This window comes from Manis pentadactyla, chromosome 10, assembly GCF_030020395.1.
Source record: "Manis pentadactyla isolate mManPen7 chromosome 10, mManPen7.hap1, whole genome shotgun sequence".
NCBI classification, from domain to species: Eukaryota; Metazoa; Chordata; class Mammalia; order Pholidota; family Manidae; genus Manis; species Manis pentadactyla.
Genome location: NC_080028.1, coordinates 97,485,600 through 97,501,240, shown reverse-complemented (window position 1 = coordinate 97,501,240; position 15,641 = coordinate 97,485,600). Strand labels below are relative to the sequence as shown.

General features: G+C 43.5%; 2 pseudogenes; both read left to right on the top strand.

The window, feature by feature from the left end:
- Positions 1-5,956: 5,956 nt before the first annotated feature.
- LOC118918352 (complex I assembly factor TMEM126B, mitochondrial-like) lies at positions 5,957-9,762 on the top strand (annotated as a pseudogene).
- Positions 9,763-10,159: 397 nt separating this feature from the next.
- Positions 10,160-15,641, top strand: part of LOC118918327 (cytochrome P450 3A12-like) — a 57,450-nt pseudogene continuing 51,968 nt past the window's right edge.

Below are 15,641 nucleotides of genomic sequence, written 5' to 3'. Positions count from 1 at the left end.
GGCTTTTCCCTCCTGAAGGGGACTCTCTGCTGCTAATGGTTCGAAAGCAAGTTCTTCTTGTTTTTCACTAGTGTATGTCACCGGCCCCAACAAGCGTTGGAGTTCTTCACTCAAGGAGATACTAGAGAGGGCACTCCGCTGCTGTAGGTAAGCACCCCACTTGGCTGGTGTGGGTGTTTGTGCCACACCACTCCTTGGCTTTTGGGTCCAGTCTCGTACCCACCCCAAGATGGGATAGGTGGTTATTACCTTTATTGGGGCCATTCCAGTGATGGGTTCTATAGCCAGCAAGGCATGATACATGGCAGCCAGTTTTTCTATCAAAGTGTATCATACCTCTGCCCCTTTCCAGAGTTGTGAACAGAATCCAACAGGTTGGCGAGTTCATTCAAGCCGCTGCCAGAGACCCCAGCCATAACCATCTTCAGTGACATGAACATCCAGCTCACAGGGCCTTGATGGGTCTATCACACTCAAGGCCTGCACGGCCTTGACTGCCCATTTTGCTGTAGTAAAGGCAGATGCACATGTCTCATCCCAGTCCCAACTGACACCCTTTCATACCAACCGGTATAAGGGCTTCAGAATTTGTGCCAAGTGTGGGATAAACACTCTCCAGTAGCCTAGAAGACCCAGAAACTCCTGTAGCAATGCTACAGTTGTGGGGGTAGGAAAGGACTGGACTTTGTCTATAACTGCTTCTGGTATAACCTTGGTCTTACCTGACCAGACGACCCCCAAGAATTTAAGAGACAAGCCAGGTCCCTGAACCTTGGTGCTGTTCACAGCCCATCCTTTCTCCTGTAAATGTTGCAGCAGTCTAGGTGCTGCACCTTCTACATCCGAAAGAGAATCAGACGTGAGCATGACATCATCAATATAATGGTACAGCTGCACAGTTGGCGGTTTCTCCCATGTAGCCAAGTCCTGGGCTTCAAGTCCATGACAGATGGTGGGGCTGTGGAGGTATCCCTGTGGAAGAATGGTGAAAGTCCATTGCCATCATTCCCATGTGAAGGCAAACTGTTCCTGACTTTCCTGCTCAATGTCAATGGAAAAGAAGGCATTAGCAAGATCTACCATGTACTGGTATGTTCCTAGTTCATGGCTGAGGGTATCCATGAAGCCTGCAATAAAGGGGACAGCAGCATGCATAGGGGATATGACCTTATTCAGTTCTCTGTAATCCACAGTCATATGCCAGGAGCCATCTGGCGTTTTTACAGGCCACACTGGGGAATTGAAAGGACCATGGGTGGGCTTTATAATACCCACCTTTTCCAGCTCCTGGAGAGTTTTTCAAATTTCTTTATGCCCTCCAGGCAGTTTATATTGTTTGGTATTAGTCACCCGCCGAGGCACAGGCAAAGCTATGGGTGGGTGCCTAGCATGTCCCCTCAGAACTGCCTTCACCACACGTACTCTCAGTCTGAACTCACCTGCAGTGGTCTGCAGCCATAGGCCCTGCAAGATATCAATCCCCAACATATACTCAGGGATAGGAGATATATATATATATACAGTATACTCCTTTGGGGGTAGATGCCCTATTCCTAAAGGGATTTGGGCTTTTTTTACTCTGATAGCCTTCCCCCTGTATCCATCTATGATAGTGGGGGTCCTGGAGAACCATTCAGGGTTACCATAAATCAATGAACATTCAGCCCCTGTGTCCACTAGAGCCAGGACACGTTGTATGTTCAGTGGGGACCAATGGATAGCTATTTCAACATGTGGCCTCCGGTCACCCTCTGGTCCCTCAGGGCAGATACCTAGACCTTTCCCTCAGTCAAACCGTGTTCCCCAATCACCTTCCTGTGTGGACTCGGGAGGTTGGCTCACTCCCCAGCAGGAAGTCTTGCAAACACACAGGCCGGACTCGTGGCTCTGTCTCTGACCTCTGCCTCTTTGGTCATAATGGCTGGAACTGCTGCTCTGGTTTCAGCTATTGCCACAGCTCTAGTAAGATCCTATTGAACTTTCCATCTAATTTCCTTCCATCTGCTCCTGCCCGTATTAAACCAACCCACATATGGGTCCTCAAAACCTTCATGGGGCCCTGTAAATTCTTCTTGTGAGTAACAGGTCTTATTTCTTTCCGTATTCTCATTGCTTCTGCCCCTCCTAAGTCTGCTACTGTACGTGTCACCTCGCTTATGGGATGCCCTAAGTGAGGGGAAAGAATGGCCACTAGAGACCCAAAGAGGGATGTAGGAGCTGTTTGAAGTAAAATATTTCTCATCCCAGTAGTGGAAACCTCTTCATCTGGGCCATAATTGTCTGGACTATACATGGCATTTCTTATGCCTAGCTCTCGTAGCACCTGTTGGAGCTTAGCATATGTCTGCCATCTAATAGGAGAGGATGGCAGATCACCTGGATTGGGCCACACAGCATGAAGTGCAGCCATAAGCCAATGGAGGAGGGGGTGACTCCCTGGGGTCTGATGTGCATTTTGTAATCGCTGCCTCAAGGCAGGCTGCACTGTCAGGGAAGCCAGCTTTCCCATCTCTGATCCCGACAGAACAATTCCATCCACCCCTAAGTCCCACAGATGCAGGAGCCAAGCTGATATTGACTCCAAGGGCTTCTGTCTAAACCAGGAGCCCAAATCCACCAGCTCAGCCTGAGTATAGGGGCGGACCATAGAGTGCTCCACGACCTGGGGAGGGGGCTGCTCCTCTCCTTGGGGAACTTTCAGCTGCTGAGTTTTTATTTTCTTTACAACCACTGGGTGTATTTTCGATACAGGAGGTGCCAGTGCCTCAGGCACCACCCCTTCATCCTTCCCCAGCTCCTCCATTTCTGGGGCTGATGGCACCTTTCTCTCCCCTTCCCTGAGTGCCTCCTCTGCTACAACCTTTACCTTTTCTACTGTGCCTTGCAGCAATTCTACCTCTGTCTTCAGAAGCTCTCTTACCTTCAGCTCAATACTGTGCAGCTGACGTTCTCGTGCCACCTTGCCTGTGCTTCCCTCAGGAGCTCATCTTTTTCCTTGATGGCCTCTTCCTCCTTCAGAACACCTGGCAGTGCTGCTGTCTCATCTCCAATGGCTCCTTGCTGCCGGCGCACTTGTGCTGCCTCCTCCCACATCAAGGCCATCTCCTTCCTCAGGGAATCCACAGACGTTCGCAGTTCCCGTTCTCGTGCCGCCTCCCGCATCAATACCATTTCCCTCCTCAGGGCATCCACAGAAGTCTGCAGCTCATGTTCTCGTGCAGCATCTTGCAACAATGCCACTTCCCTCCTCAGGGAATCTACTGAAGTTTGCAGCTCGTGTTCTCGTGCCGCCATTCCTTGGGTCTCCTCTGTAAATCTTTTTAAGACTGTGAGAAGCAGCCAACCCACAGTCCCCGCTGCCTCACAGGCACTCTGCTTCTCAAAGGCTCAGCTTATTATACTAAGAGCCACTCCTACTGCCTCAGGTGTCACCTCCACTTGCCTCCAGTCCTGGGGTGGGGCCCAGTCCTCCAGGAGGCAAGCCACCTCAGACCACATACCCATTGGGGGATGATCCACTGTTTCCCCATTCACAGGGGCAGCCCGCTGAAGTACCCCTCCCATAAGGGCAGCCTGTCTTTTCCCTTGGTCAACAGTGAACCCTGTCGACTTTGCCAATTGTCTTGTTAATGGGTTTCAGCCCAGGCAAGTTCGCTATGGATTCAGTGTGACCAAAGAAATTGACCGCAAAACGCTCTTTGGGGTAAAAGGGTCTTACAAAACTGCCATCCGGCCCATCTCTCTCCTGCTCAAGCAGCAACCCCCGGCCCCCTCTCTCACTTCTCCAGTACAGGTAAGCCCTCTGTTACCCAGGTAATTACCCATTGATACAGAGATGAAAGATACAAATGCACTAAAGCCTACTTCTTTACACCTCTGAACGCCTGTTGATATGCAGATGTACCAAAGCCAGGCGAGATATTCTGGAAACATTACAATTTTACCCACAACCAGCTTTAGAAATCTTTTTGGTGGTCCCTAGTTTACTGGTCAACTTTTCTTCATTTCACAAAATGCTACAGAGGTGGGAAAAGGTAGGGTGCCACATTTCCAGGCCCTGTGTTCAATAGCAAGAGAGACACCACCAGGTCCAGTTAGAATCCAGGAAATGAACTCTCTAAATATTTTGGACCTCAGGGGCTCCTCACATACCCATGGTAAAAAATTAAATCTTTTTAAAGATTTAATTGTGTTTAAATCAACTAATTGATTTAAACACAATCAAGAAGAAAAAAGGTAAACATTCGGCAAACTCCCAACCTTTTCATCATTTAAACTAGAACTAGCGTTCACCTTTCCTCCTCTTTCTAAAAGAAAAACATTACACAGTTGCAGTTACTCTATAACTTTTGTCCTGTCTTGGCCCCTGCTTGGGTTCATGTTGAGTGAACATTTCTAGAGGCAGAGGGTGTTTACATAACTCACAGAGAATCTGTTAGTCACACTGTGGATTCCTACTTGCCTGCTGTCTACACAATAGAGAGCACAGATGTCCTCGGAGTCCAGAGAGAGCTCAGGGGTCACCTGGACCAAGTCCCCACCCCTTTCTTTGTCCCCCTCTGTCTCTGGCATGTACTCTTAGATTATTTACAAATTGTGATTGCACTGAGTCAAAATCCCAAAATTTTACTACTTTACCAGAAGAAAAAGAAAAAAGACAGAAATAACAAATGTTGGTGAGGATGTGGAGAAATGGTGACCCTTGAATATTGCTGGTGAGAATGTCAAATTCAAGTGGCTATACAGTGGTGTAGCCACTGTAGAGAACAGTTTGGCAGTTTCTCAAAAAGGGAAGTGGTGAATTACCATACAACCAGGAAATTCCTTGCCTAAGTATATACTTAGAAGAATTGGAAACAGTTTTCCAAGCAAATACATGTACCCACATGTTCATTACAGACCAGTCACAATAGCCAAATGCGGAAAAAATGCAAGTCAATGCATGTACAGATAAACTAACTTTGGTAAATATACAACACAATGGAATATTATTCAGTCATAAGGGAATAAAGTACTGATACATGCTACAGCAGGGATGAACACTGAAACTTACTCTAAATGAAAGCAGACACCAAGGGCACATAATAATATGATTCAATTCATGTGAACATCTATTTTAGGTAAACCCATGAAGACAGAATTCAGGTTGGTGATTGCCAGGATCTGGAGAGAGAAAAAGGCCAGAACATGGCTCCATGCCCTGGCTCTCCAGTGTCACTGCTTGGGCAAGGCTCCTCACCACCCTGAGTGTCTGTTTTCACATCTGCAAAGTGGAAGTAAAATAATCCCCTTTCTGCTGTTGTCACAGGGTTATTGTGAGGACCCATAAGAGTGTTGTGAAGGCACTTGGTAACCTGCACATAGCAGTGGATATGCAGTGGTAGTTCATTAGGAAGGAGCCTCTGGATGAAGCAGAGAGAGAGCAGCCATGGGGACATCCTCCTTGGCTACCTCCCTTTGTTGGAAGATTTCAAAGTAAAAGTCATAAGTATGCTTACTGACCAGCAGAAAAGTATTGAACATCCAAGGGAGAACTTCAACAAACAGATACAAGAGCTGAAAAAGAGTCACTCAGAGCTGAAGAATACAGTGACTGAAATAAGATATACAACAGAGGGAATGAATGATAAATTGCTGCAAGTAGAGGAGACAATCAGTGAGATGGAAATTAGGAAAACAGTGAAGCTGAGGAACAGAGGGAACAAAAGAATCTCTAAAGATGAAAGAATATTAAGAGCCATGTGACCAATCAAAATGAAACAATATTTGCTTAATAGGGGTCCCAGAAGGAGAAGAGTGAGACAAAGGGATAGAAAGTCTCTTTGAGGGAATAATTGAAAACATCCCCAATCTGGAGAAGGAAATAGACAAGCAGGTCGTGGAAGCATAGAAAGCCCCTAACAAAAGGAAACCCAAGAAAACAACACTAAGACATATAATGATGAAAATGACAAAGATGAAGGATGAGGAGAGGGTATTGAAAGCATCCAGTGAGAGAAAAATGATTACTTATGAGGGAAATCCCATCAGGCTATCAGCAGACTTCTCAGCAGAAGTTTTACAAGGAAGAAGGGAATGGCATGAAATATTTAATGTGTTAAAACAGAAAGACTTTCAACCAAGAATCCTCTACCCAGCAAGATTGTCATTCATATTTGAAGCAGAGATTAAACAATTCCCAGATAAACAAAGGCTCAAGGAATTTATAACTACTAAACTGACATTACAGAATATGTTAAAGGGACTGCTGTAGATGGAAATGTTCCTAAGGGTAAATAGTTTTATAAACCCATGTAAAGGTTATAGAACAACTACTTACCAAGCAAGTATGAAATTAAAACAAAACAAAAGCAGTAAAATCAACTATACATAAAATCAGTCAAGGAATACACAAAAAGTGCAGATTATTACATCTGATATAAAAGTGTGGAGGAATAAGAAGAAAATCAGACAAAATAAATTTCAAAACAAAGAAAGTAATAAGAGACAAAGAAGGACAATACATATTGATAAAAGGAGTCAGTCAAACAAGAGGATATGACCATTATGAGTATCTGTGCACCCAACATAGGAGCACCTAAATATGGAAAACAAGTACTTATAGAATTAAAGGGGGAAATAGATAGCAACACATTTGTTTTAGGAGACTTTAATACACCACTCACATCAATAGATCAACCAGACAGAAAATAAATAAGGAAGCAGAGGCACTGAACAATAGATTAGATCAGGTGGACTTAACAGATATCTACAGAACATTCCACCCATCAGTAGAAGAATACACATTTTTCTCAAGTGCACATGGAACATTCTCCAGAATAGATCATACACTAGGGCACAAGAAGAGCTTCAATAAATTAAAGAAGATTGAAATTATATCAAGTAGCTTCTCAGATCACAATGGTATGAAACTAGAAATAAATTATGCAAAGAAAACAAAAAAAGTCTACAAACATGTAGAGGCTAAACAACATGCTTCTATATAATCAGTGGATCAGTGAAAAAATTAAATCAAGCAATATATTTTTCTGAAGTGTACATGAAATATTATCCAGAATGGATCATATACTAGATGATAAAAACAGCCTCAATAAATTAAAAAAGATAGAAATTTTGTCAAGTAGCTTCTCAGACCACAATGGTTTAGAAATAAATTACACAAAGAAAACAAAAAAAGCCTACAAACACATGGAGCTAAAACAACATGCTTCTAAATAATCAATGGATCAAGGAACAAATTAAAACAGAAATAAAGCAATACATGAAGATAATTGAAAACAAAAATTTAACAGTCCAAAATTTGTGATATGCTGCAAAAGCTTTTCTAAGAGGATAGTACATAGAAATACAGGCTTACCTCAAGAAACAAGAACAATCCCAAATAAGCAGTCTAAACTCACAATTAAAGAAACTAGAAAAAGAAAAACAAACAAAACCCAAAGGTAGTAGAAGAAGGGACATAATAAAGGTCAGAGCAGAAATAAATAAAATAAAGAATAAAACAATAGAAAAAAATCAATAAAACCAGGAACAGGTTCACTGAGAGAATAAACAAAATAGATAAAACCCTAGCCAGACTTATCAAGAAAAAAGGAGAGGACACAAAATCAGAAACAGAAGGAATTCTCACGATGGATACCACAGGCAAAGAATTATTAGAGAAGTATATGAAAAATTATATGCCAAAATTGGACACCTAGAAGAAATGAACAACTTCCTAGAAAAATGCAACCTTCCAAGACTGACCCAGGAAGAAACAGAAAATCTGAACAGACTAATTACCAGCAATAAAATTGAATTGGTAACCAAAATACTCCCAAAAAACAAAAGTGCAGATCCAGATGGCTTCACAGCTGAATTCTACCATTTAAAGAAGAGCTAATACCCATCTTTCTGAACATATTCCAAAAAGTAGAAGAGGAGGGAATACTTCCAAACTCATTCTGTAAGGCCAGCATCACTTTAATACCAAAACCAGGCAAAGACACTAGAAAACAAGAAAATACTAGGCCAATATCCCTGATGAACATAGATGCAAAAATACTCAACAAAATATTGTCAAGCTATATTCAAAAATATATCAAAAGGATCATCCATCATAACCAAGTGGGATTTATTCCAGAGATGCAAGGACAGCAGAATATTTGTAAATCAATATCATACACCATATTAGCAAAAATAAGGGTAAATTCCACACGATCATCTCAATAGATGCTAAAAAAGCATTTGACAAAATTCAACATCCATTCATGATAAAAACTCTCAACAAAATGTGTATAGAGGGTACACTTCAACATAATAAAGGCCATATATGACAAACCCACAATTAACATCATACTTAATGGTGAAAAGCTGAAAGCCTTTCATCTAAGATCAGTAACAAGGCAAGGATGTCCACTCTCACCACTCTTATTCAACATAATACTGGAGGTCCTAGCCATGGCAATCAGATAAGATAAAGAGATAAAAGGCATCCAAACTGGTAAGGAAGAAGTTAAACTGTCACTATTTGCAGATGACATGACATTATATACAGAAAACTCAATAGACTCCACCAAAAAGCTATTAGAACTAATAACTGAATTCAGCAAAGTTCCTGGATATAAAGCTAATACACAGAAAAATGTGTTACTATATACTAACAATGAACTAGCAGAAAGAGAAATCAGGAAAACAATGCCATTTACAATTGCATCAAAAAGAATTAAATACCTAGGAATCAATCTAACCAAGAAAGTGAAAGACCTGTACTCTGAACACTATAAGTTACTTATAAGAGAAATTAAAGAAGACACCAATAAATGCAATAAATGGAAACCTAACCCATGCTCATGGATAGGAAGAATTAATATTGTCAAAATGGCCCTCCTGCCCAAAGCAATTTATATATTCCACGCAATCCCTATAAAATTACCAAAAGCATTTTTCAATGAACTAGAACAAATAGTTCTAATATTCATATGGAACCTCAAAAGACCCTGTTTAGCCAAAGCAATCCCGAGAAAGAAGAACAAAGATGGGGTATTACCCTCCTTGACTGAGGGATACAGGTGCCAGTGGGAATTGAGGATGTGCCCAAGGACATCAAGAGGGCAATAGGCACACGTGGTCAGCCCAGTCTTTTTCTAGGAGATGCCAAACTCAAAAGATCAATGGTCATTGAAATGATAGAAAAACAATGATTATCTTAGAAAAGAAAATGATTTAAATATATACAGAACAGTGTTCTTTAGAACAACAGCTGGTTTTGGTAGAATGTTGGCAAACTTTATTTTCAGACACTGCTTAAAGGTTAAACATGATGCTTTGGAGACATGCATCATTGACTACACTTCCATTTTTGTCTACTGTAGTTGCTTATAAGCTGCTTATAACAGGTGCTTTATATTCAGGTAATATTAGCAAGAAAAATTATGTCCTGAGAAGTTCACTGATTGGCATAGTATACAGTTTTTTAATTAAGGTATCATTGATATATAGAAAACTTACTATATATCATTGATATATAGTAAAATAGTATGCAATTTTTTATATCCAGGTGCTTTGGATTTTCCTAAGAATGGACATCTGGCAGTCAAGTACCATACTGTTCAACTGCCACCAAAAGGAAGGGTTTTACTTTATTGGTTGCTGTTTTGTCAGTCAGAGATAAAAACAATGGAAATTCCTCTCAACTCTCAGACCATCTTTGGAATATTTAATGGTTTGCAGCATTATGAAATATTTGAAAGTACACTTGAGAAAACTGTACATGAAGATTAATGAAAGAATGAATAGACACTATATCAGTGAAAGGATTTTTTTATGATGAGAACTCAGATTTTGCTGAAGGAATTGAGAATAGCTCTGGACAGAAGACAAGTAGTGACTCTGTGGCATCTTACTACACTGACGGACAGTGACTTCAATGGGGTATGGGAGGGGACTCGATAATATGGGTGAATGTAGTAACCACATTGTTTTTCATGTGAAACCTTCATAAGAATGTATATCAATGATACCTTAATAAAAAAAATAGCTCTGGACAATTTGTTTTTGTTCCTTTGATCTGGTAAATAGCAGCTACTGAATGAATATTGAGAAATTCAATTTAAAAAGCTACAGTAATGATAGCAGTACACTACTGGCACAGGAACAGACTCTCAGAAGGACAGCAGCCATGGACCTGATCCCAAGCTTTTCCACGGAAACTTGGGTCCTCCTGGCTACCAGCCTGGTGCTCCTCTACCTGTGAGTAACTGTCCAGCTCACCTCCTCTGTAACCTTGGACTAGGGTGCCATTCAGGCCCTCCTTTCGCTTATGTGTTTCGAAGATCTGAAAAAATTTAGTGAAAGGGAAGATGCCTGAACCTTTGTTTCTACAAACCTATATTATTGATCTGCTCAAGGAGTAGTTACCATGCCCATCTCCCAATTTCTGAGGCTAGGAGGGCTTGGGGACATTATTGCTCATGGGGATGGTCTCATGCACTACCAGGGTGGGCCTAGACTAATGCACCAGATTGCAGCAGAGACAGGTATAAACAACTGGCCACTGAGTAGCAGGCTCCTCACCCCCCTCCCAGGCTCTAGGGACCCCGGGAGCAGGAGGATGTGGTTGGGTTTTGTCTCATGATGTTGGCCTTCCGGGTTCTGTGTCGGCTGCAGAAGACATGTAGAGGGGGTGGCCCCTGTGTCACTGAGGTGGCCCCTGCTCCCCTCCCTCCCACCATCACTCACACAGGACGCCTGGTGCACCCAGACTTCACGGGGGCTGGGAACTGCTCTGCTTTCTCTTCAGACTGGCTCATCCCTCCTTTTGGTGCCCCTCCCCATCGCCCAGGAGCCCCTCCTAAGATTTGGTTCCCCAACTGCATAACGTGTCCCATGAGTGCTCTTAGAGCAGAGGAGAACTCTTGAACTTGTTTGCTGTTCTTTCTCCTTTCCCTTCCAGGCTCTACGAGGGTTAGCATCAGTATAGGCTTTCTGCTTCCCTGGCATGACATCTGCTAGCAGCCTGCAAAGGCATGAGCCCAAAAGAGAATTTGGATTTTAAGTAGGTTTTCCCCTTAGTTACAGTACAGCAGGATGAATGAAAACCATCTAGCAGAGGAATTCCTCTCAAAGGTGGGATTGCTGGCATCGTGGAGCAGGTTGGAAAGGAGTTGACATGTGGGAAGGGAAGGTCCCTCCAAGTCATGTTAGACCTCTGTCTCAATTTCAACTTTCATTAAGAGTAGGAAATAATGATGTGAACACAGAAAATATAAACATCGTTTTAATTCTTTCAAAGAAATGTTAGGCATTCTGGGTATTGTGGCAACATATTTTCTGTCTGATGACATTGTATTATTAGTTTATATGATTTAATTTCATTCTATTAATGCTACATGTTTACCAAGATAAGGCTATTTCCAGTGTGTTCTTCCTGATGGACAAGAGAGGGTTGTTGGTTCAGTAATTGTGACTCTAAAGGTGCATATGTGATGGAACCCTTCTAGAATAAAGTTGGGAATATGAATGTAGAATAGGAATGGGTGCTTCTGTGATACAGATTGTTTGTATGTTTCTAAGTGTGCCTGCCCTGTAGGGGCAGGTGCGTAAGTGAAACTGTGACCAGTGTCTAAGAGAGTCATCCAGGTAGGTCAGGATGGAGAGGAGAACATTCCTCCCTCTGAGCAGACCTCCCAGAGATGCTCCTTGGTGCCAGAATTGCAGAAGGTCACTCACAGGGCAGAGGGTGAGCATCTCTTCTTGTGAAGTCTGGGCCAGGGACACCATCTACATCACACTGTGTGTGGTGTGTCTGGCAGTGGGGCTGTCACTAGATACTCTCAGCCTGAACAATAAACACTATAGACTTAGAAGACTTTGAAACAGCCAATAGTCAGTATGTGTAGACAATGCCCTCCTTGTGCCAACCCAAGGGGAACACAATAAGGATGATGTGCTTTATTGTGAGCACTTCATTTGTACTAACAACAGGGTTATGCTCCCAAAAAGAGGGAAGGTGGCAAGAAAGCAAAGGATTCACCCAGCCCATCCACCACCTTGATAGGGAACTGTGTGAGTGTAGATACTAGACCACATCTCTCTTTGGGAACCAATGTGCTGACATTCACTCAATTTCTTGGCTCACTGGAGAGCTCACGTGACAAGCTGAAAGTTCAGAAGTGCAGGGATTTGTAATGGTTGTGATTGCAAAGGGAGGAACTGAGGCGGAACAAACTGAGGACAAAGTCAGGGCGCAGGTGTCCAGCAACGGCCTTGGAGGAGGGAAACACCTGGGTCAACCTGGCCGAGCTATCTCTGTTGGGCCCTACAAACACACCTCTTTCATGCAGTTTTCAGATTTATTTTTATCACTGAAGATTTTCTGGATTTGTACAAAAACTTTGTAACCTATACCACCTTGGGGACTAACCTCCAAAAGGGAGACATCTCTTAATTCAGTGTTCTGGAAAATTTTATGGTTACTCATTTTGTGTTGGATGTGTGTCTTCTACTGACAGGGAGTTACCTGAACTCTGGAAGTTTTCCTGTGTTTTAGCTGAAAGCACATGTAGGTTGAACCATTATACATAGCATACTTTTCAGACATACTTTCTTAATTTGCCTCTATAGGGTTAACCTTATAGGCCTAGCAAATTCATGGTTAAAGCAGTCACTGGCTGCCTCTTCCATCAGCCTCTCTGCTTTCTCTATTCTGCCATCTCTCAGTAACACTGGAGATGGAAGGCCTGCACGGATCCAGGACCCCCAGTCATGGGACAACACACAACACATGAAGGAGTGCCAGGCATGTCAAAGAGAGCACCAGCCTAAGTGGATTTATGAGATGTTGACACACAGAAGTGGAAAACGAACTGTTTTTTCAGTGACCGTCTTGAAGCAGGAGTGTGTCTGGCACTATGCATAGCTGGAGAATAGAATGGGTTGGAGGACCAGATGCTTCAAGGGGCAGAATGGTGTGGAAAGGCATCATTGGTTCCTTCATTTGGGGGACACCTGGGCCAGTCACCCTTCTCTACAGTCAACCAAGTCAACCAAACTGCCTGACAAGAGAGACATGGGTGCAGGTGAACTCACATTTCTCCAAGGCCAATGCAAGGCTTGAATAGTTTTCATTCTATAGAACTAAGAACACTGTGGCAGCAACAAGGCCTTATATGAAGATAGATTTAAGAAGAACCTAGTCCCCCCCAAAAAGGATGGTGGTGTGAGAGGTGAGACAGAGAACTCCTTCCAAAACCACATATAATATGAAAATATAGTTAATACAACTAATCCTAAAAGAGCAACAGGAAAGAAGGCTGTGCCAGACTGCACACACCTGGAGAACAGAACAGATCTCATGAAACAGGAGACCTTGCAAATCAATGATACCTTAATAATTTTTTAAAACGTGAAAAAAAAAAGAACCAGATCCTAAAACAGGGTCAGGGCATAGGGGGAAGGAAAGCACAGAAGTCCCTCTGCAAACTGTAAGATCAGTGTCATGATAGGCTGTCAGTAACTCTCTTACTGGGTGGATTAACGTAAGCAAAATCTCATTACTGGGGTAGAAAAAAATTTTTCTCCTTCTACCTAGAAGGAGAATCTCTATAATCATAGAAAAGTCAGCTCACTAAATAGACATGAAGGAATAGCCTGGAAGAATTGCAGCCTGAATCTGTCAGGAGCACTTGCACGTGACAGCTCCCATCACATGGTCCCTCCGGAACTGGGACCACGAAGTCCTCAGTGGCTATATGCTGATCGCCGCCAGCCCACGGGGTCTCCAGGAGGCGGGGAAGCAGGTGCTGCGGGAACGTCCTCATTGCCCTTGGACTGGCTGCTGGTGTTTCCAGCCCACACACTTCGGCCCAAGCTTCCCGGCTCCCGTTCCGAGTCAGTGCCCGGCAGCCCCGGCAGCTGCTCCACAGTCCCTGTGACCTGCCTTCTCATTTCACTTCATAGATATGGGACCTACTCGCATGGACTTTTTAAGAAGCTGGGAATTCCTGGGCCGACACCTCTGCCTCTTTTTGGAACTGTCCTGTCCTGCCTAAAAGTGAGTGTTGTTTGAGTTCCCACTTTGCTTCTTGTGGTCGCAAATCCCAGTTTAGCTCACCAGTAAAACTGTCCGTCCCCCGACTTTCCTGAAATGGGATGTTTACAGATCACCTAGCAATGCCTGGTACTCCCCATGGCGTTGTTGGGATTTGAGAGATGGACAGGAGCTTTCCGCCTCCTTCTGGGCCTTCAAAGGAGGCAGCGTGTGTGGGTGGGCTGAGTGGGCAGTGGGGGTAACTGAGACAGGACGGTGGTTGTCCAAACTCAGATATTTGATCTCTGAATGGGCTGTTACAAAGACAGAATCATTAGATAAAGTCACTAGAAAGTGTACAATTTGATGAAATTGTTTAAGTTTCACTGAGCAGAATGGTGATGCATGAGCTGTGAAGCTTGGTGGAGTCTGTGGCTAATCCTGCTCTGACCCCTCACCGCAGGCCCGAACCCTGGACAGAAGGGACCAGCTCACGTCCAGGAGGCCAGCGGGCAGCGCCTTGTGAGCAGGCTGCTCTTGCTTCAGAGTTCCTTTCCTATACACAGGCTTGTCTCTCAGATCCTAATTCCTCCAGCTAGGCCTGCAGTGCCCAAGAATGTGCTGTATTTTATTCCTTGTGAAACATTTTTCCCTGTGAGAAAGCAGTAAGTTCCTTTCCACTTTTCCCAGATCCACTCTTTAGTAGATGTACCTGAACACCCACGTTTCTGGGACTGTCTTTGCATAGTTAAAACTTCAAATGCCACAGCTGAAACTTAGTGACAGTAAGAGGTGTTTTGTAATTCCAGAAATGAAAAGTCAGAGCCAGTGCTGTGCTTTCCTTATTCCCGCCTGCAGTGGGGGTACCTTCCCACCTTCTCTGGGTTGAGCTGGAAACTGGAAGGCGAGTCCCTTGGTCATTCATTCATTCACTCACTCACTTTCTCACTCAAACATGCCTGAGACTTACTGGAATCCTCTAGATGACAGGCGGTCCCTGGTGTCTTTAACTTCCTAATTCCACTAGAATACTAGAGAGGCTCGTGAGACAAAGGAAAGGCTGCTGACTAGGAGTTCAAGGAGTGCTCAGGCCACTCTGCCTCCCCCAGCTCGGTGTCCTCAGGTGTCCATGGAGGTGATAACTTAGAGAATTTGGAGATGTTAGAGACAACACACGCACAGACAGGTCAGAAAGACAAGCAGTTACCTGGTATCCACAGACACGGTAAGTGATCAGTACCCACCATCCTGGGAGAAAACTCAGGAGTGACTTTCAATTCTCCTTTTCAAGTCTCTCCCCTATTTTCTCTCCTCTGCTCTCAGACATCTCTGGTGAGGGCTTCCCTCTGCTAGTGAAAGGTAGGCCACCTGATTTCATGCCATTTGAGTCATTTATGAACTGATTTGAGGTAGGGTTCAGTCCATTTACAATAATAATGTAATTATGTTGCTCCTTGCAGGGCTTTTGGAATTTTGACAACAAATGTTTTAAAACCTATGGAAAGATGTGGGGGTAAGTATTCTGGAAACTTCCACCGCATAGACTTGCTGTGCTGAGGACCCCATTGGTGTGCAGGCCGGTCTCAGTGCACAGCTTCTTGAGATGAGGTCATTTGCCAGAAAGCTTTTGGGG